This window comes from Chelonia mydas, chromosome 5 (genome assembly GCF_015237465.2).
Source record: "Chelonia mydas isolate rCheMyd1 chromosome 5, rCheMyd1.pri.v2, whole genome shotgun sequence".
NCBI classification, from domain to species: domain Eukaryota; kingdom Metazoa; phylum Chordata; order Testudines; family Cheloniidae; genus Chelonia; species Chelonia mydas.
This window is the reverse complement of record NC_051245.2, coordinates 22,373,989-22,401,538: the sequence shown is the minus strand read 5'-3', so window position 1 is coordinate 22,401,538 and position 27,550 is coordinate 22,373,989. Positions and strand designations below refer to the sequence as shown.

General features: G+C 42.2%; 1 protein-coding gene across 4 annotated transcripts in view; it reads left to right on the top strand.

The window, feature by feature from the left end:
- PDZD2 (PDZ domain containing 2) overlaps positions 1-27,550 on the top strand; it is a 311,522-nt gene that overhangs the window by 22,537 nt on the left and 261,435 nt on the right. The window contains exon 1 of one of the 4 annotated variants that reach the window (XM_043547008.1): positions 18,267-19,238. The exons of the other annotated variants lie outside the window; for them this stretch is intronic. The gene's annotated coding sequence lies outside the window, so the exon portion shown is untranslated. Of the gene's footprint in view, positions 1-18,266; positions 19,239-27,550 lie in introns of those variants that run through there. 4 annotated transcript variants of the gene reach the window in all.

Here is a 27,550-nt window from a genome sequence, read left to right as displayed (position 1 = left end):
GACTGTTCATTTTCTTTTATCTCCCTTTCCCAGGATTAGAATGTTTAACATTCTGACTCAGGTTTAGTAACTGCAGGTAGAACAAATGGTTTTGTTTTTGTTTTTTTCTTCTACTAGATACTAAGAGTACAATATGCAGAAACTGATGGGAGCACGCTTTCAGATACTTAAGCTGCCAACCCTGCTAATTAGCGTAGCTAAAAAGGTTTTTTTATTGTGTGCTCCTATTGTCTAGAGCAGCGTTTCTCAAACTGGGGTCTCTGAGGGCACTCCAGGGGGTCTGCAGGTCCTGCTGATCAACCCCTCCCCCTCCCTTAATTCCTCCCCCTTCCTCCCAGCGCCTCGTGCATGCTAAAATTCAGGCGGCGCGAAGGAAGGCTTCCTACCTGCCCCGCCTCCGCACCTCCTGGAAGTGGCCAGCATGTCCCTGAGGCCCAGGGTGGGGAGGGGGTCTCCATGCACTGCCCCTGCCCCCAGTGTTGACTCTGCAGCTCCCATTGGCCGGGAACTGCAGCCATTGGGAGCTGTGGGGGCAATGCTTGAGGGCAGGGGCAGCACACTGAGACCTCCTAGCCCCCCTGCTTAGGAGTCGCTGCCAGAGGGATGTGCTGGTCGCTTTCAGGAGCCACCCAAGGTAAGCACCACCAGGATGGAGCCCTCACCCACTCCCATACCCCAACCCCCTGCCCTAGCCCAGAGCCTGCACCCCGACCTGCACCTAAACTCCCTCTGTCTTTCTGTCATTGTCTTTCCTTCTTTCTTTCTTTTACTTTGGGAAGATGTACTCCATATTTCTCCTGCTGAGGTTGCTTACTATGTTGTCATCAGCAGGCGGCACTCATTATTACAGGGAGGGAGAAGCTACTGCTTGTTTCATGTATTACAGTGAATAATTTAATAAAGGGGGGAGGGGAAGAAGCCCTTCCCCCAGCAAATCTAGCTAACAGCTTAAGGGAAGAAGACAGTTCTAGTCTGTGGGGGATGAGTGACACTTAAAGTTTTTGGTATCTCAAACCACTAGGGCAGGTTAAAAATGAATGGTGTCTTGCATGCCATTTCAAAACCAGCTTTCAGAATGTTTAAAGCATTAATCTTTAATTACAATATTCAAGAGATTCTGGCTGCTAAAATTGAATTGAAGCTTATGGAGTTTGGGGAAAGCAAACTGGTAATTGGAATGATGCGGCTGTACAGACAGATATCTTCTGAGCGGCCAGGGCTAAGAATGCTGTCTGAACTCTGACAAGTGGGGAGCCTGGCTATCCCATGGAGCATAGCATTCAGCTTTAGTCTTGGTGTTTTGCAAGTTACCTGTCCTTGAGCTCTCACTGGTCTCCATAGTACATTGCTCCACTCCCCTCTCCAAGATGCTGCCATCTGAAATTGCAGCCCTTTTTTCTTTCTGCAGAAGCAAGTGCCACTTCCTTCTGATGACAAAAGGTCAAAGTCTACTCTGAGGGTAATTGACACAACACTCCTGTTGTCTTCTGGGGAAGCAAGGCTGGACCTATAAATAGCAAGTCTGGGGAAGCAAGGCTGGACCTATAAATAGCAAGCTGAGCAAAGGGGGGGGTAGAATTTCTGTTAGAACCAGGAAGCAAAATTAGATTGAGCCCCAGATGCACTAAAATGACAATAGGAAATCTTTTTTCAACTAGACCAAGACAGGTCTATGACAGGCCATAACCGTCACTGTTCTGCAAAAATTAGCTCACTGGCCATCCTATAACGCTCAACCTTCTTCTCGTTCATCAGTTAATTCATTTTGGTAGATTTCCTGCGGAAAGCTTCATTCTTAAAGCTGGATGTGAGTTTGGCCTCTTTCCCATTTTCCCTTAGTTGTTCACTGCAAACTGATATGCTCAAACAGTTTGTTGTCACCAAAGACCGGCAGGGCAGCAGTCAGTCATGATGTCTAATTTGTGCCAATTTACATCCCATTACATTCAGTTAGACTGAGCCCTGAATGTAGGGACTGAAATTATGAGCATCCCTATTGGCAGGGCGCAGGGTAAAGCTGCTTGCGCTCATTCTTCCTCCACCACCCCAGTGCACCGATATATGGGGCAGTAGTTACCTGTCTCTTTAATTTGTGTCTAACCGGTGTCTTTCTGCTTTCCCTTGAATTCCCTTCTTTGTGTGACTCACTATTCTGGATGCCCTGGGGACCTTTCATCTGGCAGACAGAATGAGCAGGTCTGTTGTGGGGACCCTGGTGCTCAGTACCACTGTAGAATTATTTATGTGAATCTAGCATTTGTGAAATATCCCAAAGTGACAGTTCTGGAGACTGAACTTCCCGATATTCCCACAGAATGTGTACAACACTGCAAGCTTCCAGCACTGGATGGCTCTGTCAGTGTGACTCAAACCTGACCTTGGTCCAAGTGAAAGATTAGATCCAAGCTGTCTTACACCAGAACTGGCTAAGGGAGTAGGAACTGCTGCAGTGTTCTAAAAGTGCATCTGAGCCTGGGTGCCAAGAGAAATAAGACTGTAGCAGCAGTCTCAGGCAAATGCTTGATGATTGGGTTATGGCCATGTTATTAACTCTTCTGTTGTGTCTTATTATTTGCTAAGGGCTGACAATGTACTGGCTGCTATTACAATATAAAAAAAATATGGAGACAGTCCCTTATATTGAGTGAGTTACAGCGGAAAAGGTATACGCAGAATAGATAAGGATGCATCAGAGAGCCAGACTCCACGGGGACAACATGGATTAGGATTTAATTGTTTCTGGCTCTTTTCTCATGAGGATTATAGAAGTACGTCTTTATGAGGGACTTGAATGTAAAGAAGGTGGCAGCTTGATGACTCCTAATGGGATGTGGATTGTAGAGAACAAGGAGTATTTTGGCTGTGCTGCCTGTACAAATGGCAAAGGCAGCTCATTTTGATCCTGATTCAGCAAGATTCTTAAACTAGTGTGCTTAACTTGAACCACATGAGTAGTGTCATGGAAGTCAATGAAACTACTCATGAGCTTAAAGTTAGGCATGCGCTCAAATAGCTTGCTGAGCTAGGGCCTAGTAATCAGTGGAAGAACTTGCATTAGTCCAGTAGACTTGGATCAGGCCCTACATCTGTTTAGCCCTTAGGGTTACTGTATTGATATCATCTTATCACAGTACTGCATTCTAGGAATAGAAAAGTATTGGGACTTATCACAGTAAGGTTAAAATCACAATAAATGCTTCCTTTATAATATAATCAATGTAGCAGCTCTCTCAGATCCCTACTATAGTGCCCCACAATTATCTTCTGCTTCTTTATGTCACTATTAGATCACTCATCTGCATTAAACACTTCTTGGTTTTGTTAAGAAAAATCTGTTTTCTCTCTGCATGTCAAGAGTGCCTTCTGGAGCTGACTGCAATTTCCAGTTAGCATAAGGAAACGTGTTGGTGAGTGCAGAATTAATTAGTTTCAGACCTGCAGTTCTCTCACGGCCAACAATTTACTTGAGACAATAGTTTGTGCGTCAATTTTACATACCTGGTGACAGCTATGCAGAAACATTGCTCCTCAAGAGAAAGTGACCTTTGAATCAGTAGGTGGGCCATCCTGGCCTTGCAGGGAAGATCTGGAAATTTAGTAATCTATTAGTAAAAAATCCACCACAACAAAGCAAATCCTCAAAATTTAAACTCACTTCATCAGCTCTAACATGTTGCATACTTCAGACTACTGAATTGCCAGTAATTCGCTTTAAAGAATTGCAAAATAAAACACAAGCACGTCTAAAGTTTCAAAAGAAATACAGGATCAAATTTCTGAACAAACTGCTGTAGTCATGAGTTACCTAGGCTCTGCTGTAGATCAAGCACTATTATGCATTTTTGTGGTCTGGATTAAAGGTTTAACCTTTGTACACTCTCTCAAATAATGTCTTTGTGTGTGTTTTATGCATTAGAAACAAACAAGAATTTCTGAATTGGTTATATAAATAAGATCTAGTAGGCTGATTCCCTCATGTAGAATGAAGCCTTCAAATCTAAAACAATAGTCTAGTGCAGTGGGTCTCAACCTGTTCTGTGTTGAGACTTCTCTCTCATCCAACTGGGAGCCCCATCTAAGCAACATGGGAAGGGCAGGGTAGTCATGACCCTACCCCCCCCCCCCCCCAGATGGCTATTTGCAATCCCATCCTAGGGATCATGGTCTGCAAGATGAGAGCCCGTGATCTAACAGGAGATATGTATTAGCACTGAAAAGAAAAACTTGTCTGGGCTATTATTAGCGTGAGCTGGAACCCTTCTCCATGTCAATCAAGCGTATGACAGCCAGTTGTAGCATTTTAGCACCTTCTGCCCCAGAACACTTCTCCTAAGCGCGTCTCCTCATTTCACAGTTCACAGTGTAACATGTCAGCACGTGAGTGGCAGCAGCAGAGGTTTTATTGACAGTTCGGATTCTGGGTAACACTTGCAAAAGCACTCAAGTGGCTTAGGAGCCCATTTTCAAAAGCACCTAAGGCTATGTCTGCACTATACCACTGTAGTGCAGACACTTCCTGTAGTGATGGAAGGGGTTTTCCATTGTTGTAGTAAATCCACCCTTTGAAAGACAGTAGCTAGGTGAATGGAAGAATTCTTCCGTTGACCTAGTGGATCTATACCAGGACTTAGGTTGGCTTAATTACATCTCTCAGGGGTATGAATTTTTCATGCCCCTTAGCGATGTAGCTAGGTCAATCTAAGTTTTAGGTGTAGACCAGGCCTAAGTCCTGTTAACTTTCAATTGTCCTATTGACTTATGCTCCTAAAGGACTCACTCTTGAATGTTTTACCCACTCTATCTTTGACTGCCCTGAAACTCCTTTGGAACAGCTTCTCCAGTATAAAGCTCAGTTTTCAGAAGCTCTCAATGTAGGAAAGCTGTGGGCATATCTACACTGTGTCCCACAGTTCAGACTATGGAAGTGTGAATAGCAATGCACACCAACTCCCCTGAGTGGACACTGTGAGTGCAAACCAAAAGGTTCCTATTTCGCATTAGTTATATCCTCTTTGAAGAGGGCTATATTAATGCAAAGCAGGAACCTTTTAGTTCATGTCTGCAGTGTCCACACAGAGGAGTTACAGAACAGCACTTTGGTACACGCTGCTATTCACACCCCCCATAATCTGAACTGCAGGGCAGTGTAGACAAGACCTGTCTGTCTTGAGATGGGAATTTCAGGTGCTTCTCTCTTATTGTCAGTTTCCTGCCTTCACTAGAAGAGAACAAGGATGGCCGACTCTGGTGAAAGTAAAGCATGGCAAAGAATAAACAAGAGAATTCCTTTTTATACCACAAGCTAGGTTGCCAAAGCACGTCAACAGATAAAACTGTAAAAACTAGACTGAGCAAATGACTTGTAACAATTTATTTGAATTTTGCCTCTTTCTGTTGACAAATGGTCTGAACATATCAAAACTTTCTCAAATGTATTTTTTTATTCTTTAAATATCCGTGAATAATTCTTGATCTATAAATTGTTCATGAGCAGTTCATTACAAGTCTCTGATACTCAAACTGTTTTGGCTGAACATTAAGTCACGTGGCATGTTTCTGATCCTTGACTGGATGAACGTAACACTAGGAATGAGGTGGGAATACACCCAATTACAAATCTGAAATTTGCTTTCTGGAAACATTCCGTAACATTTGCTGTTTGTGTGAGTATCATTAAATGCTCTTGCTAGACTATTTGGATAAAATCAACCCAGAAAGAGTGTTAAACTCAGTCAGTGAATTCATTTTAAAATCTGAGTGAATATTAATGAAAACTCTTTAATATATTTGCTCAACTCTCGTATAAATGTGCAAGTGCAATAGATATTTATAGATGAACTCCATATATTCTGTGTATGTGTCTGGGTATATAAATTGTTACATATTATGTTAAAAAACACCCCTAATAAAATATCTCACTGTCAAACTAAGTACCAAACGATCATTTTGTTTGCCATTCTTTTTGTTAAAATGAATTATTGATGGGTTTTTTTGCATGTCCAGCAAGAGATTCAAAAGTTTTGTTCGGATAAACAATCTTGTATTTCTTATGTGGGCATAACTGTCTCCATTGCCCATTACAGCAGAATTTAGATGCTGTACACATAATTACTATGCTCAGTTTCTTTCTGTACGGAGTATTCTCTCCACCCAACCCTTGTACCGCTGATTTCTGAAGTGGATATTTTCTTTGGATGCCTGACTTTGAGAAGGGCGGTGAGGCCAGAAATCAGGACCAGGGTGTGACTTGCTTAATGGGTGGCCCCCACAGACCACCTGGTAGAATCCCATGCCTTACAAGTTTGTCTAAGGTGTGTCACTGATGATTTCTGAGGAATTTCCTCCATTCCCAATGACTTGACTTCATTAGGTATTTTTGCCTGTGCCAGGATCACAGGGTCAAATGCATAAAATATAATTGAGGGAGGGGGATTATTTTACAGAGACAACTTTCTATTACAATGTGCCGTCTGCTAGCATTCACCCGTTCAAGTGCCAGTAAAATGTTAGTCCCCCAAGAGTTCCTACATGTTGACTGCACTGGGTTACATGGCACCTGTTGGAAATATGCGGGGGTGGGGGATAGTCCTTTGGCTGTTGTCAGGAGGCTTCACAATTTCTGAAACATCTTGACTTTCCCAATATAAACCTTAAACATACATTATTGGCATAACAATGTTTCCAAAAGACTCTTCATCTGCATAACCTACCAACACAAACCTGTGTTAAACAGCACCTATGCCTCACTGTTATATTTAAAGGTGGCGTATTTTAAATCAAAATAACAATCCAAGTAAGAGAGAGGAATTATAGCTTCCTTCTTTGGATTGCCCACTCCTTGTGTAAGTGTGAGATTTTCAAAACAATCTAAGTGAGTTAAGTGCACAAGTCCCATTGACTTTCAGTGAGACTTGAGTTCCTAACGCACTTAGGCTGTTCTGAGAATCCCCCTGCTTAAATTGGACCCAGGACTGCCTTTAATTTTTGTCTTCTACAGTGCTGAGCATATTGAGGCTTAACGCTGGAGAGAAGCAGGCACATAAAATACATAGCACTGGAGTGTATGCTGCTCTGTATGCTTACATGCACAAATATTAACACATCAAGTATTGTTTTTTAAAAGGAAAAACAAACTTAAACCATTGATGGTGTAACCAAAAAATCCTTAGTAAATCAGTCCATTGAGCCCACACTTTAAAAAAAAAAAAAGCTCTTTCCACTTTACTTCTTTGTAAGCACGGGGTTGTTGTACTGATTAGTGTTAAACAGAATAACATGATTGCTGGCAAACTCTTGTTATCCAGCAGAAGTCTCTCATGTAGCTTTAGTACCCTTGAGAGAGAGATTTGCTACGCTGAGAGAGAGAGTCTCTGACAGCTGTACAGTGAGCGCACGGGTTCACTTTGGGATGTTAATGTTTAGCTGCAGTTCTGTGCTCACTGAAATACCTTTGTTTATCAAGGTGATTTTATTTATTTTTGATTGCTGAGAACAAGTTTACAGAACACAGGAAGGAACTGCAAGGGGCTAGTGAAAGAGACAAACCAGTTTGTGTCTCTCCACCCTCAAATCAGTCTTAAGAGACTCTTCAGAGCCTATGGTGGGATTCCTGAAAATGGGCTTCCTGTTGCCACCCACTTATGAGACTTGTCAGGGAGACCACCTACACCTCACAACCTACAGATTCTTGGGGGGGACGGATGATCCTATTTAGGCTCATTGGGATCTGCTGTGTGTCTTTGGGCTTCCACTGGGTAGGGGTGATTGTGAGGGACCTGTCTAACCTATCAAGGCCTGTGAAGAGCCTTGTAGGGTTTGTGGTAGGGTGTTGGGATTGTAGGAGCCAAGGAGACTTAAGATTTGTGGGGTATGTTGACTCTCTGAAGTATGCAGGAGGGGTTGAATGCACCCGTTCTGCTCTCACTCGGCTGCCCTTTTTCTCTCTCCTTTATTACAAACTATGTTTTTCTTTTTCTTTCTTTTCTCTCTACTCTTTCTTATTCTTTTTTTTCCCTTTTTTTCGTCTTCTCTCTTCGTTTCTTTTGAAATGCTTAGATCTTGTTTAACAGCTTGCTGGAGCAAATTATCCCTCACAGTGTTACTAATCAATACATATGAATGGCTCAAGTCTTGATAGCAACCAGTTAGAACTTGGTCGTGGGCACTAGAGCAGGACCTTGTGAATTTTAGCTTGCTTAGCCCTGCTGGAGGTTCCTATACAAAGCTGTACTTCCCAGGCTTGACACAGGGAGGGGTGCATAAACTTCACCCTCAATGAGACTCTAGTACCATGCAAAGCACAGCCACATGGAAAGTGATGGATGTTTCAAGGCTGCTTGTAAAGGTCATTTAGTTTTTTAGCCAATAACACTGTCCATCCATCTTCTCGCTTATCTTCTGAAAAATTTCAGCAGGGCTGCACTTAGCAGCAAAGGCTTTTCCCTGCTCTCCGGGCCCTTATCTAGTTTCCATGTTTCCTGAAGAAAGTAGAGCACTCATGAAAATGAGTACCAGTAGCACTGGTTGAGTTAGAAATTGTGTGGGTAAGCGCTCTGCAAGTTTTCCCACCCTGAGTATTTTTGTCTTGGCTCTCGAGCACAGAGCTTGCTAATGGGGGTTGAGCTGTGCCAGAATGTCTGGTGGTTTTGTGATGTGTATGGACAGGAACTGCAATAGACCACCAACCTCATTTTCTCTTGAGATCTCTCCAGGATTTAAGCCCAGTGATGAAGGCAAGTGCAATAACCCTTCCCAACACACATGGTATTCATCCTTTACATGTATTTATAGAAAAGCCTTTTTCCTGCTGACATCATTTAAGATTTTGGAAGGAGGACAAGAGAGATAAATAAAAGGCTGTGGAAGATAACTAATGTTATCTTCTCCCCACACTCTGAGTAGGTGTCCCTCTTCTGTTTTCAAGCAACTCTGCCCAGCACAGATGGATCCGTCATTTGCATCTGAGCTCTTTTGTATTTTAGGCATTGATCCTAGAAACACATATGTAAAGTTTTGCACATAAATAAGTATTTGCAGCATTGGGGTCTCATATTGTAAAATTGTTGGGGCGGGGTAGTGTGTTTATCATTATGCATAGTGCTGTACACACAATGTTCAAAAAGATCATTATTCCAGCAACGGTAAAGTGCTACTTCGTTTAGCACTAGGTGCTTGAATAACTCCAGCAAAGCACATTCATGTGAACAAAGGTTTATAATTGCCTTCTAGACATGGAGTATATTATAATCATCTTTCATACTGTTCTTACTAACAATCTGTTGGTTTGTCTCTGGATTTTTACTTCACTGGAGGCTGGGAATAGATTTTGTATGTTTGTGTGTGTGTGTTAACTTTTTGTATTTGTACCTACTTACTTCCATAGACTCCCAAAGACCATTTAATAGCCGATTAAACAAGTTCAAACAATATTTTATTTTATATACACTAAACTATATTTACAGAACATGAAGGGCGTAACAGTCAATATTAAGGACCACCACAAAAAAAAAAAAAAAGCACTTGTTCTGAAAAAAATAAGAACAGGGAACTACAGTAGATATGCAAGCTGCATGTCTTTGATCTGCCTTCTGTAATATAAACGCAGAGCAGTGTGTACATTTAAAAAAAACCCAACTCCCTGTCATAAATATAAAGGGAAGGGTAAACACCTTTAAAATCCCTCCTGGCCAGAGGAAAAACCCTTTCACCTGTAAAGGGTTAAGAAGCTAGGATAACCTCACTGGCACCTGACCAAAATGACCAATGAGGAGACAAGACACTTTCAAAAGCTAGGGGGAGGGAGAAACGAAGTCTCTCTCTCTCTCTGTCTGTGTGATGCTTTTGCCGGGGACAGAACAGGAATGGAGTTTTAGAACTTAGTAAGTAATCTAGCTAGATATGCGTTAGATTCTGATTCCTTTAACTGGCTGAGAAAATAAGCTGTGCTGAATGGAATGTAGATTCCTGTTTTTGTGTCTTTATGTAACTTAAGATTTTGCCTAGAGGGATTCTCTATGTTTTGAATCTGATTACCCTGTAAGGTATTTACCATCCTGATTTTACAGAGGTGATTCTTTTTACTTCTATTAAAATTCTTCTTTTAAGAATCTGATTGCTTTTTCGTTGTTCTTAAGATCCAAGGGTTTGGGTCTGTGTTCACCTATGCAAATTGGTGAGGATTTTTATCAAGCCTTCCCCAGGAAAGGGGGTGTAAGCGTTGGGAGGATTTTCGGGGGAAAGACGTTTCCAAATGGGCTCTTTCCCAATTATATACTTGTTAGACGTTTGGTGGTGGCAGCAATAAAGTCCAAGGGCAAAAGGTAAAATAGTTTGTACCTTGGGGAAGTTTTAACCTAAGCTGGTAAAAGTAAGCTTAGGAGGTTTTCATGCAGGTCCCCACGTCTGTACCCTAGAGTTCAGAGTGGGGAAGGAACCTTGACACTCCCCCACTAACCCAATTCACTGCCTTGTGTGCACAATTCTTCCCCTTGATAGAGGATGAGAGAGAATGAACCAGAGGGGACAGATGTTACTTATGTTGTTTACTTCGCTACTGGAATAAGCTTAAACACTCCAGTGAAGAGGGCAGTATAAGAACCTATATAGAACAGATTAGATAGACAAAGCCAGGAAGTTCAAAGCTGAAAGGAAACGAACGGTTGAGGCCCAAAATTTGACCTACCGTACTGCTATCCTTTCCCACTTCTTGTAATCTATTGATAAAGTCAGTCCTACTGTTGTTCCCTGATCTTATTCTTTTCAGAACAAATGCTTTCTTTTTTATTCCCTGCCCCCCCACCCCAAAATCCTTAAGCAACAAAATGCTGTCAGCCCTACTCTAGCCCTCACAGTAACAAAAGTGGGCACCTCCAGGGCAGAATGCTCTTGCTGAGAAAGCAGATCTTGGTTCAGATTTATAGGGAATTATTTTAATGTTCTAAAGAGTTTCAAAGGCTGACGCTCAGGTATTTACTTGAAAAATATGAAATACACAGAAAAGGGCAAGATAAGGACAAAAATGGTGCCTTAACTTCACATTGTGGCTACTTCTTGGAAATTCTCCAACACCAAAGGTATAATGGAATCCGGCCCAGCACTCTTCTTCCAGTCCAGGACCACCCTAGTGTGCTGTAAGGAGGAGGGTGGCGCTCCCCTGGAAGTTACAAATGAGAGCTCAGAATCCTGAGAGGGACGAGTCCGGAACCCAGCGTCCAGAGTGGGAGCTCGAAATGAGAGCAGAGCAGGGATGAGCACTTCAGGGAGGGGATGGCCCTGAAGGAGGGAGCAGCTGGAGCAGTACTGAAGGCAGTCAGGGTCACCTACAAACTTCCCCAGGCCAGAGACGCTGAAGGCTGAGAGCAGCAGAGGGAGATGCCTGTTGGCTCTGAGCTGGAGGGCTGAAGCAGGAAGGCCAGAGAAAGCTGAGGAATGATGGAGGGGTGAGACTGCTGATGTCTCCAGGCAAGAACTTGAATCATATGGGGGAAGGAGGCAGGGCAGAGAAACACCCATCTTGAGGGGCTGAAGTGAGGTATGAGGAGAGATGCCAGAGCCATACCTAGCCACTGGGGTGTGGTGAGAGAGTCCAGAGCCATGTTTGGTATTGGACTGTTGGGATGAATGTATTGTTTGGACTGTGCTGGGGGGATTCTGGCTTATGGCAGTGGGACTTTTGGTAATAAACTAACCCTTCAAAAAGGGTTATTTATATAATTCTTAAGCTGTACTGAGTTTATTTGAGGAAATGAGGGAAACTGAGGTGAGGGGCTGCTTGCAGGGCCACTCTGAGGCCACCAGGGAGCATCTGGAAGGCAGCCATATGTTCACAAAGGGGCACGTTTTTATGAACAGAAATGATTGGTTGCTTACTAATGTCATTTTGTTTTTTACATGATCTTGTATATGAGTTCATACCATTTTCCTTTCCCAGGTAATAAATCTTTGATTCTGTTTTAGTGATTTTGTAGCCTAATAGTTCTTCTGACTTGAAAATTGACAAAAACTGATATTTTAACAAAAAATGATTTTTCATGAATTTTTCCCTTCTAATTTTCTTAGAAGCTGTCATCTATAATTCTCTAATGATGCAAATGTCTAAATTGGGTGATGTATTTATTTCTATGTAAATAATTTGAAAACATCGGTGTATTATTAGCATTGCATTTTTAAATACAATTTTTGTCAGTCCGTAAACTAAAACTTCTTTGAGAGCTCGTCCCTATGTGTATTCCACTGTCAGTTTGCATGCGCTCCATGTACGTGCACTCTGCATGCCTGGAGTTAGAGAATTCTTGCAAGCAGGGTCTGTCGGTTCGTGCATGCGCCCTTGCCCTCCTTGTGTTTTCAACTGAGGGCCTAAAGGGTGGAGTGGACCAACCACTTCTCCAGTTTCTTCTTACTGACACATGGCCTGGGTCAGAACCTCCAGTCTCTGGAGCTGCTTCTTTGTTATTTTTTCTTCAGTCTGTAAATATTTTAAAGATAGCCTTTTCAATGCATTTTGTACATAGGTCTTATTACTTTTAGTAAGTTTTTTTTTTAAAATAGGTTTCAGAATAACAGCCATGTTAGTCTGTATTCGCAGAAAGAAAAAGAGTACTTGTGGCACCTTAGAGACTAACCAATTTATTTGAGCATAAGCTTTCGTGAGCTACAGCTCACTTCATCGGATGCATACTGTGGAAAGTGTAGAAGATCTTTTTATACACACAAAGCATGAAAAAATACCTCCCCCAACCCCACTCTCCTGCTGGTAATAGCTTATCTAAAGTGATCACTCTCCTTACAACGTGTATGATAATCAAGTTGGGCCAAGGAGAGTGATCACTTATCTAATGAACTTATCTAATTCTTTTCTGAACCTACTTATAGTTTTGGGCTTCAACTTCCCCTGGCAATGAGTTCCACAGGTTGACTGCACACTGTCTAAAGAAGTACTTCCTTTTGTTTGTTTTAAACCTGCTGCCTATTAATTTCATTGGGTGACTCCTGGTCCCTGTTATGTGAAGGGGTAAATAACAGTTCCTTATTCACTTTCTCCCAGGGTGGATTTGATTTAAATCAAATTGATTTAAACCATGATTTAAATCATGAGTCAGGAAGACTCAATTTAATCATGGATTAATACATAAAAGTGCATTCTTGTTGGTTGTTATCTTAATACATATTCTTCACAACTCAGAGATAGATGTAGGTTTCATTTTTAGAAGTGATTTATACATTTTTATACTATACATTTTTTAAGTGATTTATTTTGAAAACTTTTCAGATTAGTTTTACAGCTATATCAGAAAAGGAATGATTGGTTATTTCATTTACCAAATGTAATTGAAACAGATATTTATTACGTCATTGGGAGGCGAACTATCTCCAATTAAAGAAGTTAATCATTAATATTTGGAGGATTTTCTTGCCATGCTGAATTAGGAGGAGAACATCACCAGACAGACATTTTAAATTGTTTTATTAAACTAAAACAACAACATTATGTATTCTGGATTTTTTTTCTTCAACAGCAAACATTATAATATTTTAACAAAACAAGCATATGAATTTTTGAATTTAAAAAACTTGAATGTTTAACTAAAATCAGGTTTGTTTTTGTTAAAATTGTATTTATCTAAAATAGTTAAATGAAGTATTAAAAAACAAAACAAAAATTAAATCGACCAGGTCAGCCAGGTCAACATGAGAAACTTAAAATATTGGCTTCTGCAGCTAACTCAGTCTTCTTCACCTTCATTTTCCTGTTTGTTCATAATCTGGAAAAGAAAAACAAGCTTTCCTGCTTTTTCAGTTCCCAAACGATTTCTCAATTTGGAATGAATTAGTCCAAAGGAAGAAAATATTCTTTCTACACAAGCAGAAGAAGCTACTGCTGTTAAAAGTGAGATTATCACTTCTACAGTCTCTGAATCCAAGTGCTTAAGTGACTTCCACCAGTTCACTGGTGTGACTTTCTTTAAAACATCATCAGCAAACATATATTTCTTGAATGGTTCACCCTTAGCCCTGAAGTTTATTAAAGTTGGCATTATGGAGGGATGATTGCTGGATGTCTATGTCATAGGCAGCTCCTCTTCTTCAGCAATCAAGGTTTGATCCTGGTACTGAGTATTGAGCATATTTGCAAGAAAACGAGCTGGAGATCGTGCTTGTCCCGTTCGTTTTTTTAATGCTTGTAATTCAACTCGGTCATTGCATATTTCTCTTTTTAAGATCTCACTGAGTTCCTTCCAAATGTCAACAGCATCAGCAATGAAACAGCTATTTCCCTGCGTTTTGTTCAAGGCTACAGAAATAGGCTTCAGGGTACTTGGCATGTGTTCAATATTTCTCTTAACCCCAATGTTGAGAACTTTGGCTGTGGCAGTGCCATCTGTTTTTTTCACAATTTTGTTCACAGTTATCAGATTAGGCCAGTTCTTGATCTAGTGCTCAAAACAGTCCACTACTGAGTTCTATCGCGCGTCTTGTGGGAGAGTTCGCTTGGTTCCTCCCACATTTTTCAGAGCAGCTGCTGCAAAGTGGCTGTTACGGAAGTATTTTGCAATTTCAACATTAGTCTTTATTTCTGGAACACTGAAGTCTTTGGCTAGGAGGTGCATCAAATGAGCACTGCAACCGTATGTTGTTAGCTTGGGACTCTCTTCTAAATAATTTCTTCTCAACTTGGATACATTTTCAGCATTGTCTGTGACCAAGCTGTGTATGAGACATTTGAATTTTTTCCCAACAGTTTGTTATAGCTTTTACTGCTACTTCTTGTAAGTATTCTGCTGTGTATGCATTTCTTGATGTATCAATTGTTTCTGTAAGGAAGACATTCCCTTTTTCTGTTATCACACAAGCACATACAACAGGATCATTATGAACATTGCTCTACCCATCAAGACTTAGGTTAACAATTTTACCCTCCAGACCAGGGGTGGGCAAACTTTTTGGCCCGAGGGCCACATCTGGCTGGGGAAATTGTATGCATAGCCATGAATGTAGGTCTGGGGCAGAGGGCTGGGGTGCAGGAGGGAGTGCAGGGTGTGGGAGGGGGCTCAGGGAACGGGTTGGGGTGCAGGAAGGGTGCGGGTTCAGGAAGGGGCTCAGGGCAGGAGGTTGGGGTGCAGACGGGTGAAAATAACTTAAAGGATTTACCAGTACGCCGGAGTCCCAAGCAGGGGGTGGGGCCTCAACTGGAATGGGCGTGGCCTTAACAGGAAGGGGCAGGCCTTTAAATCCCTGAGCCCTTTAAATCAAGATTTAAAGGGCCTGGGGTCGATTTAAAGGGCCCTGGGCTCTGGCTGCGGTAGAGGCGGCCGGGAGCCCCAGGCCCTTTAAATCGCCGGCCTGGGGAAGCTGGTCCGGTATGGTGCACTGGCTCTTGCCGGTACGCTGTACTGGCTTATTTTCACCTCTGAGTGCAGGAGGGGTACGGGGTGTAGCAGGGAGCTCAGGGCCGGGGGTTGGGGTGCAGGAGGGCTGCGTGGTGCAGTGGGGGGCTCAGGGCAGGGGATTGGAGGCAGGGTGAAGGACGGGTTTGGGGGTGCAAGCTCCGGCCCAGTGCCGCTTCCCTGGAGCTTCTCCAGGGTGCCAGCGGAGCACACAGGGGCCAGGGCAGGCCCCATGCCTGCCTGCCCTGGCCCCGTGCCACGGCTGGCACCATGTCCCTGCGGCCCCTGGGGGGAGAGGCAGAGGGCTCTGTGCGCTGCCCTTGCGTGCGGGTACCTCCCCCGAAACTCCCTTTGGTCACAGTTTCCCTTCCGGCCTGCAGGCCGTAGTTTGCCCACCCCTGCTCTAGACCTTTTGCACCTTTTGCATATTGCTCAATTTTTCTTTCATACACTTTTTCCAGCAATTTGGCTGCGACATCTGCTCTGTTGGGTGGACTGTATCCTGGTCTTAATGATGGAATAATGTTAATGAAGTGTGGGTTCTCAATCATACGGAAAGGAGAGTTTGTTGCATAAACAAACTGGGCAATTTTTTCATCAATTACCTCTTTTTATAAACTGCTGGTTCTTATCAGAAACTTATCTATGGTTGTTTCTGGATGATGGAGATTTTTTTCCCCTTTTTGCTACAGGTGATATACTGTGGCTATGTGACGTACCTGATGTGACTGAAACACTATCATTGGCAGATAACGCTGAAACTATCGAAAAAGATAGTGATCTTGCAGGTGGATAGTCTTCAGAAGCCTGTGTGTTGAGGATGGATTCTCCTACACAAAATAAGTCAGTGCAGTTATTTAATTATTATTACCATACTGCTCATTTGGTATTACTCATTGCATTCACTGGCACTCAGTACTGCTCTAAAGGTGAAATTGCAAAAGGAAGATCTGCCTATTTCAGCTATTTTTTTTTATCACAACTGGATCTAAAATGATAGCACCATACAGTAACAACTATACTTTTTGCTCAAACATGAGAATTCAAGAATAGTCCAGAAAGAAGACAGGCAGTTCTTAAGAAAGAAGTGCGAAATAAAAAAGTTTACCAGCCTGAAGATTCTGCACGTTCAGACACGTTTCTTTCATCATCTTCAATGAAGCTTCCTCCTGAGAATGAACACTTCTCATGATGTTGTTTCATTCGGGCAACCAGGCCTTGCATTTCTTTGTTGCACTGTTTGCATTTTGCACGTATGCCTGTCTTACCCACAGATAGAGGAACTTCATTAAAATATTCCCAAACTGGGTCTCTTTTACAGCCTGCTGCCACTATAGGTTTTCCCTTCTAGTGAGAGAATAGTACGGTAGATCTCAAATCAATGAAGGCTCCACTCAGAAAGACCTCAAGACTTCTGGAATATGCTGCTCAAACAGTTTCACTTTTGTTTCTACTGCCTGTCCCTCCCTTCTCACATTTATCTCCAGACTACTTCTCCTTGTCCAGATCTGTTCCGCCCACAACAGTCTTCTATTCATTGACCTTTCTGAAACTTTGCACTTTTAGAGAGAGGTAAGGGGTTGACTCTGTGTACACAAATTTGCAGAGGGACAATAGGCTTGAGGTCTGTTATTTCTCACCTCTATATATTATTTATTTATTTAAAACATATTTTTCCTGTTAACAAGCATGTTATCTCTGGAGACACAAATCCAGCTAAGCATCTCTGATGGTATCTTCTAGACTGAGCACTGAGTCCTATTAGTTAGCTAGAAAGATTAACCTAAATAATCTATCCAGAAGCCTGTGGAACCCCATAAGATTGGGTCCCTAATCCATGAACTATTGGAACTCATTTACAAAACTTTTCTTAAACATTACATGAATATATTGTCTCATACTATAGAATTAGAATTTATAATCCCTATTCCATGATGAGATAGTTTTAATTAAGGTACATTATAGCTCAAAGATGTCTTTAGATCGGTTTTTTCCTCAAAAAGCATTTTATTAAAAACTGATTTCTTTGATTTTTGTTTAAATCATTAATTTTTATCCACCCTGCTTTCTCCACACCATTCATGATTTTATAGGCCTCTATCCTATTTCCCCTCGATCATCTCTTTTTCAAATTGAACTGTCAGTCTTTTTGATCTTGCCTCATATGGAAGGTCTTCCATGCCCTTAATCATTTTTGTTGCCCTACTCTGTACCTTTTCCACTTCTAATATATCTTTTTTTGAGATGGGGTGACAAAAACCTGCATGCAGTATTCAAGATGTGGGTGCACCATGGATTTATATAGTGACATTATGATATTTACTGTCTTTTTATCTATCCCTTTTTTCATGGTTCCTAACATTTTGTTTGACTGCAGCTGCACATTGAGTGGATGTTTTCAGAGAACTATCCAGTGACTCCAACATCTCTTGCTTGAGTGGTAACAGCTAATTTAGACCCCATCATTTTGTATGTATAGTTTGATGATGTTTTCCAATGTGCATTGCTTAGCATTTGTCAACACTGAATTTCATCTGCCATTTTGTTGCTCAGTCGCGCAGTTTTGTGAGATCCCTTTGTAACGCTTCATAGTCTGCCTTGGACTTAAGTATCTTGAATAATTTTGTATCATCTGCAAACTTTGCCATCTCACTGTTTAACCCTTTTTCCAGATCATTTGTGACTGCACCAAACTCTCCAGTCGTACAGGCTGCCAGGAAGAGATCTAGATGACTATGTCCAAAATCTACTCCTCCTGACAAGTCTAAATGTCTAGACTTGTTGGCTTCAGGTGACATTGTTTCAGGAAAAACTTCTACTTGACATTTGCAGGGCAGCTATGTGGAGTTCCAGCCACATGTTCACGAGACACTATGCTCTAGTACAGGACTTCTCCGCTGTTGCATCCTTTGTGACAGCGGTCCTCCAAGAGGCTCTCCCATCTGTATCCTTGCACTTTTCTCCTACTTGAGTCCTGCCTGTCAGTCACCTGCAGTGGAATACATATAGGGACCAGCACTCGAAGAAGAACAGAAAATTACTTACCTCATGGTAACTGGAGATTCTTCGAGATGTGTGATCCCTATCTGTATTCCACTACCCGCCCTCCTTCCCCTGTGTTTCAGGTCATAATTGGATTCATGGTAGAGAAGGAAGTGGAGAGGAGGTTGGTCTGCTCCGTCGTCATGCCTTTGGTTGGAAACATAAGTTGGGCAAGGGCGCATGAGTGGGCCAAAAGGATACTGTTTGCAAGAATTCTCTAACACCAGGTTCATGGAGCACTGACATCGACCCCAGTAGAATATAGATAAGAATCTCACATCTTGAAGAACTCCCAGTTACTATAAGGTAAGTAACTTTTTTTCTTTTTTTTTTTTTTTCTTCCTAGATGTTTTTTAAGGGAATGAGGTAAAATCAAATTTTACATTTCATACACTGAAAGAAGCCAAATTGATCATTAGTATAATTCCATTAAGGCAAAGTTATGCAGTCGACGGAATAATTTATGGGAAGAGTTTGGCCCCAAACCATTTACAAAGTAACTAGCAAATTAGGTACTGCTCATAGAGTGACCGCACTGGGAACTAATGTACTGCAGCCATCTTGATATCAATAATCGATTGTACACAGCCTTAAACAGCAGAATCCCCTTCACTGATGGAAGGAATATTAGCCAGAACTTTGGGGTTATTTTCCTGCTCTTTTTAGAAGGGTCACACATTCTATCCTGGATACTCAACCAAGACTTTGGACCTAGATCAGTGCAGCAACCACACTGGTAGTATCACTTTGCAGTGCCAGAAGAGCGTGCAAGTTGTGGTATGGAACTTCAACACACAGCCTTCTGCTCCGGAGGTCAGAGTGTACTTACATTGTACCTACAACGTACCTACATTGCCTTATGGATTAATTCATGAAATATGGTTGCCTCACAGTGATATGTATGCAGAATGGCTCATTGTAGCTACATAGAACAAATATTTTGAACTGGAAAGTGAAATAACAAGAACACAGTGGTAATAGAATTAGATTTTTTTTTCTTTCCCCACTATAATGGTATAATTACTGGATCCCTCCCAGTCTAACAACGGTGTTCTTCTAGAGCTGTCAAAGGAACTATCAGGTACGGTGTACTAAACACAGCATGGCAGCTTTCCACAGCAGAGTGAAAAAGCAAATCCAATAAACAAAGAAATAACAATTAAGATTAACTCCTTGTTTCATTTGGTGTGTCTGCTCACTGCTTGATGTGACAGAATGGGTGGTTTTCACTAATAATTGGCCAGGGTCCATGTTCTGTAAATCTGAAATGTTTATTAAGCCTGATTCAATTACTAGTTGCATATTTCAGTCTTAAAGGGAACACACTTTAGTTTCCAGAGATGGATTTTCATGCAGTTGTTTGGAATTTTTGTCTTCTCATGTGGGAGTGGGTAACTGAAAAAAATTTAAAGACTTTAAGACATAATTCTCTGAGAACCATTACATTATAACAGAGCATCACATTCTAGTTAGTTTAATCCGAAGGTGCTTAGCACCCTTTGGCTCTCATTAATCTCATCGGGATCGTGCCTTCTACTTCTTGGATTCTAAGAAAATTGTGATTAATGAGTGAACTAGCTCATTAAGTGCTGCATAGTGTAAATTATTCTTGAAGTAATTTACTTAAAAAAACCAAAAGGCTGAATCATTTATCTGCATAAAGGGCTTTGCAAAAAGCACCATGTTGGAACATACAAGTACAAAACCACAAAACTGGAGATGATCCAGTTAGGGTGCCAGCATATGCTCACCAAAGCATGTAGACTATTGCTCCTGTGCACAGTAAGCCATACAAAATGGCAGCTCACCATTTTTATTTAGACAAGTTTTCATCCCATCAATTTCCACCATAAAAGCATTTGGAAATTCACCGGTGTAAAAGGATTAACTGGGGATAATAAATTTTTGTGACTTCTGCTGATAAGAGCAGAGCTGATCAACTGTCTGCTGCCTTGCATCTGAAGGCGGTAACTGATAGCTTCCAATAGATGTGTCTGCCTTTTTAGGACCCTAGGACAGCTTCTGCAAGCAGATAAAAGTAAATTAAGCCTGACAAACCACCTTCATGTTGAAGGGAGGAGATGTTCTCCATATGTCTATTCCAGGGTTTGAATATGGGATTTTGGAGATAGACTAATGCAATAGTCTGTTGAACTATTTTCTTCATGAAGAGTGTTTATTAAACTTACAATGAACTTCTTAAAAGTTCTGTGCATGTAGCTGCTCAGTTATTTGAGGGGACATGGACACTATGGAGATACAGTGGCATAGCAACGTTGCAACCTACACCTATGAAAGCATTTTTTCTGTCAGAGTAGGAACACCGCCTCCCCCAGAGACTGTAGCTATGTCAATAGAGACCACCTTCCGCTGACATTGCGGCTGTACTGGGGTTAGGTCAGCATAGCTATGTCGTACCGATGTAGCTATGTTGACCTAATTTTGAAGTGTAGACCTGGCCTGAGTTTTCAGAAAAGAGAAGTAGGTATTGTATTGAATGCTTTCATATGAAGAAGCATAATTATTTATGCTATGTCCTATATGGTGGAGGTAAGGTTACCTGATGACAGAGGAGGCAAATTTAATTGATAAATGGAATACCATATTTAATTTCAATACATAGGTTGCTGCTGGCGCATTGATACCACTGCAGACTATGCTGACCGATACTGTTTACTTGTCGTCCATCCCTCACCCTGTTTGCTTGTCGTCTGTCCCTGTTTACTTGTCGTCCACCCTCACCCTGTTTGTCTCAATCTGTTGTCTACTGTCTTATACTTAGATTGTAAGCTCTCTGAGGCAGAGGCCATCTTTTTGTTTTGTGTTTGTACAGCGCTTAGCGTGACAGGGTCCTGGGGCATGACTGGGTTTCCTTTCCGCTGCGGTAGTATAAATAATATTCTTAATCCATATACATAGGTGGACTGGCAGAAACGTTCCAGGCTTGCATGAGAAGAAATGAGAACATATCTTCGGCTCATGCACTCCTTCAAGAAATCAACTTGTAACTTTTTCTTCTTTGCAGAAGGCCTGTTTTGGCTGGATGACTTCTTAAGTAATTGGCCAAGCTTGTGAAGGCCTTGCACTCAACCTGATGGCATTTCTGTGTTTGACTGGGGGAGATTGGAGGACCCTGGTAAGGGGGGAAGGGAGAATGGAGGGACATCAGGGGAAACGGAATGGTGGCATACATGGAGCCCCTTCGGGGGGTGTGTGTGTGTGTATGTGTGTGAGAGAGAGAGAGAATGCAAGACCCTGGAATGGGGAGAAAGGGTGTTGGGGGGTCAGAACCCCTGGTAGAGGGTAGATTGGGGGAAGGAGAGAATAGGGGGCACACAGAGCCCCTGCGTTGGGGGTGGGAAGGAGGAATACAGGGCATGAGGGGAAGTGGGAATTGGGTCGCACCCAGAGCTAATGGCCTGGGGGGAGAATGGGAGACCCTACCATGGGGGGAGGAGGGACCATTGGGCAAACAAAACCCCTGCTGCGGGGAGACTAGGGGAGTTGCAGGGAGGGTGGCACACAGGGAGCTGGTGGGGAGAATGGAGGGATACAGGAACCCCTGGAGCATGCAATGAGCTCGGCCTGTGCAAGCTATGGAGTGCATGTGACCTAGTGCTACATTATGTGACTTTATACACAGCATATGGATGTTTTAAAAGCTGAGGCTCCAACAGGAATTTAAATTGTTATTGTATATGTTGCTTTCAATTGGAGAGTATGTCTGTAGGAGAGGTGCTGGAAAGTGGAACTAATCAGTCATAAAGAACAAAGATTATAGAATCCGAGTAGTTGTTAGAAAACTTGTCTGTCATGTTTTTAACAGGGTTTGAATTGAGAGAAGTTCTTTAACCTTCCTTCTGGCCTCTGCTTGATGCAAGTTTCCCAAAGTTGTGGAGGGGGCGTTATTCTTGAGAACTAAATCTTTTAGTCAGAGTTGAGATTTTTCCCCCTCCATCTGCCTGGCTCTAGACTTTCAAGTTAATGAAATCTATAAAATGATGTGGCCTGAAATGTCGAGCTCATAATAAATTTATCTTAAAAAATATACAGAGCTGCAAGTGGGTGGATCATCAGATGACACTTGAGAAATCCTTGCAATTGACCATATCAAATTGAGAACCAGTCAGGAAAATAATGGCCTTTCACAAAGTGTGCAGACTTGAGATTTTGAGACTGAAAAATGGCTATGGGCAAATTAGTGTCCCTTTTCCCTTGCCCATTGTTTTGGTGACCTGTTTTCCTGGAAATGTGATGTTGATTATTGCTGATTTGGCCTATATAATTCTACAGCCTTGTAGCTAGTGATAGATATTCATATATCAGTAAATAGGCCTGACATATAGCTGAAATTCATCTTGAAGGCTTCATCTCCCCATTCCCTACCCTAAGGGTATAAATTCTTCTCGTGTATGTTGAGTTACAGCAGAGAAAGCTGGAATTGATTTGCAGGCTGACTTTATGCAGCTTTCATCAAAAACTTCTGGATATTGGAGAATTGTAGACAAGGTATCATTAGAGGTTTAGGGTTTGATTTCTGAAGGCATAGTTTATTAACTAATGTGTACCTTTCTTTTATTCCTTTTATTGCTTTGAATTTTTGGAAGAAACACCACCACAAGAGTGATTCAACAGGGGCGGTCTGTAATTTGTATTTTTGTTTCAAAGTATTGATCCAGAAAAAGGGCTGCTAAACTGAGTGGAATGTAACTTTTTAAACAGAATATTGGATCAACAAAAAGGATAATAATGTCTTTTTTTATTGTTATTGTTATTTTTTTACTGTTTTTATTTCCATTCAACATTTAGAACTCAATTTAGTCCTTATAAAAGTGGCTTCAGTCACTTTCAAGCTTTCTCACGTGGTGGGATGGATTAGTGTCTTAGTCTCAGGGCTGAAAAGACTCCCTGGAACCACACAATTAGATCCCACCAGCATCAACTCATCCTTCCTAGGTAAATAAAACTAAGTTCCAAGCAGATAAGATCTTAAAAACCAAGGTTCTGTCTGGTCCCCACAGGCCTGTAAGATCTCATGGCAGTTTCATCAGAATAGTGGGTTTAAAGATCATTCACCAAACTCTGTGTTGAGCACAAATATTTGATTACCTCTATGAAGATCCTTTATTTATTTCAAGCTGCTTGTTGACTAAGGGGTTAACATTCAGTAGGGTGTTGTCAGCAACTGGGGCTTGGGTCTAGTATCTGTGTATAGGCAGCAGGCTGGAAGTGCCTTTTTTGTGTTTGTCGTGTCTGCAGCCATCACATAAGTGGTAACATTACAGGGAATGGGGACAATTTAAAGTTCCTTTGTGAGCTATAGTTTGGCAATTGAAAATATATGCTTCACCAAGCGCAAGTTATTGTCCTCCTGTAGGACTTTGTTAAACAGATTTCAAATCAATGGAAGGAATGAAAAGGAACTGAGTAGGTTACATTCCACCACAGTCTGATGTTTCACAGCTAGTACATTCAGATGTGTGTTGGGAAGTCCTGAACCAGGATTAAGACATATGTATTATTGTGAGGATAATAGGCCATGATCCTGCATCCTTGCTTCAGCATGGAGTTCACTGCAGGATCAGAGCCATATCAAGTACTTAGGAGTTTACAGTGCTTTTCATCTGCAAGGGAAAAACCGGAACGAACTAATCTTCACAATGCTGCTGGGAGGTAGGTGTTAACTCCATTGGGCAGATGGAGAAACAGAGGTAAAATGGATCAGTCGCTTGCTCAAGGCCAGAAAAGGTGCTGGTGTCAAAGCAGGATTGGAATGCAGCTAAGGACAGCATGATCGGGCCTGATATCCTTGATCTCCAAGCACATGTAAACAGAGGAGAGTATTCTGTCCGTATAAGAATAAAACAATAATTGAAAAGTTCCCATAAATGAAACATCTGGCTCACCCATCTCAGGAATACATGTGACACATTCCCATCTGGAAACCACATTAGACATAGCATCCATGCACTGAAGTGTTACTTAATGGGAAGAAAATCTAAAAGGCTGAAAATCAAAACAGAGAAATAAGTACTTCATCATAACAAACTCTGAGTGTAAATCAAGCCAGAGAATCCAGCCTGCACCTTAGAGCCATAGGGTACTCAGAGGCCTTGTAAATGTCTGTCTCTTAACTTTTTGTAAATTGACTGGCTTCTCCCAGCAGCCAGAATAATAACTCTTTGCTTTCAAACTCTAGCTGCACCTTTCACTGAGCTGAGAGCTGTGAACTACAGCCTCACATGGTGCTGCTGGCTTACACTCTAAAATTATATTCCTTCTCTTTATTAGAGCAGAGCAAATGGCAATTCCTCAGCTCCTTCAGCGATAAGGATTTCTTAGGTGCTGAACACATATCTCCCTCTTGGCTAATTAATGTGTCTCCAACTGGTTTGTGGTGATGTAAGTGATGACAGCAACACAGCTTGCCTGGAGCTCCTCCTATAGTAGATACCAAGCTCAGTGGCTTTGATGCCCTTACCTAACTCCCATGACTTCTAAATTCTATAGTGCCCCGGTGTGTGCTAGGCACCCTTCCGACAATTGTGATCCAATCCGCTTAGCCAAGAAACTTTCTTGGGTCTCCAGGTTCTTGTTTCTTTTATTTGTTTTTGTTTTGTTAAGCTGACCTCAAATTTCTAAGGCCTGGTCTACACTACTGTATCTGGGGTCCCAGTGTGGGCCAGCTGTGGTCACTCAATTAAGGTGAACTGCAAAGAATGGTGCAGATAAACACCAAAAAGCTGGTGGATATTCCAATACTTAGATTTACCAAGCTAGCATAAAACAGCTTCTTTATTTTACTCATTATTCAGTTTCCTTAAAAAAACCCAGCTTCTGGCCTCCATCCAAGTACCCAAGTCAAATGTGATGATTTCTGAAAATCTTATTTCCTCATATAAACGAAAAGGTTCTACCAGTCCCAAAGGATTGGACCCATTACTTCCCAGGTTATTGAATATTCAAGATCTTACCCAAATACATGCTACAGCCAATTCTTATTAACTAAACTAAAATTTATTAAAAAAACAAGAGAGCGAGAGAGTATGTTTTAAAAGATCAATAAACATACAGACATGAGTTCAATCCATTGAGGTTCAGATTCATAGCAGAGATGGTGAGCTGTGTAATTGCAAAGAGTTCCTTTAGATTTAGTTAATAATTTATCGTCCAATGACCAGATATCATATTCAGAGTGTACCAGCATAGCTGGGACCTCAGTCTTGTGACTCAAACTTCCCCTGATGAAGCTTAAGCAAATCTGAGATGACAGAATCAGGACCCAAGGATCTTTTATTCAATTTCATGTCCTCTTTGAAAAGTTGGGAGTTCCTTGGGGAACAAAAGGTAATTAGGATGACTTTGAAGGAGGTCCATCACTGGTACTTAGCTATACAAATTAACATAAGGCAATTTGCTTGTTCCTCCATCATTCACAGATGACTTGCTATACATTTCAAAGAGAGATGAATACAGAGATAGCTGGTGTTTACAATTCATTTAAATGCCAGGATGTTCTTTTGATCTCTGAATTAACAGAATACACCATAGACAGGGACTGTTGATTACATTGTTGACACAAAACCACAAACATTATCTTCCCACATGTCTTTTGAATGTTACTTGTTTTGCAGGATGTTTAACCCTTTCTGGCCATGCGTCAAAACTACACAGTTAGGTTGATGTAAGGCAGTTTATGTCAACCTAATTATGTCAGTGTACACACTGCAGCTTTGTCCTATCTATGTAAGTGCCATACCATCCCAACATAATAACTGCACCTCCACGAGAGGCGTAGGGCTTATGTCAGTGTAGTTTGAGTGACGCAGTGTCTGCATAGACACTGCGTTACTTACATCTGCTGTTGGCTGTCTTGTCAATGGAGAAGCGAAATTGACAAGAAAGCCAGGCAGCTAGAGCCTGTCTGTACCCCACTGGCTTCCTGTTCTTAACTGGGCTGCACCCAGCAGGCTCCCCACTCCCAGCCAGGCTGCTGTCTGGAGGCTCCTCACTCAGGGAGTCGAGAAGCCCTGGGTGGCTGCTGCTCCGCTCCTGGCTGGGAGCGGAGAAGAGAGAGTCCGGAGGGGCAGCTGGGATCCCTCTGGGGAGCTTAGAGTCCTGACTCTCAGCCCCCGACACTGCCCATCTTCAGTCGGCAGAAGCGCTCCTCGTGAAGACACACACCACCGTTAGAGGGAGGTAGCGTGGACATCAGCCAGCCCAGTAATTCCTGCCGTGGCTATAAGTTGACCTAACATATGTCGACTTAGGTTTGTAGTGCAGACATGCTCTAATTCTAAATCATTCGAGGGCATTAACAGTGGTGTCCTCCCAATATTTAAGAAAAGGCCCCCACAAAATGCGTCCCCTTTATCACGTGGCAGCCCTGTGTCCTGGGGCGTGCATGCGCTGGCCGAGCTGAGGGCTGAGTGAGCGGTGTTCTAGTCATTTGTTTTCCTAGCTAAATGAAAAAAATGTTTCCTCATAACCACAACCAGTGGGGAGGCAGCTCCACTTGGCAAAATCACATGCATAGAAAGCTGCACTTTGCCGGAAATGTTTTTCTCGTAGATCCTGAAAAACATTGAGTCGATTAACAGTAAAGCACAGTGTTCAGTGTATTTAATTGGAAGTGTGGGTGGTGAAGACTTTGGGGGTGGTGCTAGATGGATTCTGCTTGTCTGGGAAATGTTGCTGAAAATACCTGCCATTTGGTGCAGTCTGGTCCTTCCCTGCCAAGCTTCAGCAACTTCTGTGAGCCCCAGGCAGGGATAAAACTGGCAGTTGTTTTGTCTCACAGCATACCCATGAACACCCTGGCTGGAAGCAGAGGCCACTCTAGCCACAGGCAAGCTGGGCAACTGCAGAGGTTGGCAGATTTGGCTTGGCCACCTGTCCGTCATGATGGAGGGGTGGCTTGGCCAAACTTGAGTGGCACTGTGACCCGTAGGTGCCACGGCACAATTTCCCTCACTCAAATTTGGCCCAGCCACCTCTCCATCGTGACAGAGGGGTAGCCAGGCCCAATTTGAGTGGCATGGGGGAGTGACATACTGAAGAGGTGCCTAGAGCATTGGATTGTGTTGGATGGCCTCTGGCTGGAAGGTGGCAATGGAGTGCTATAT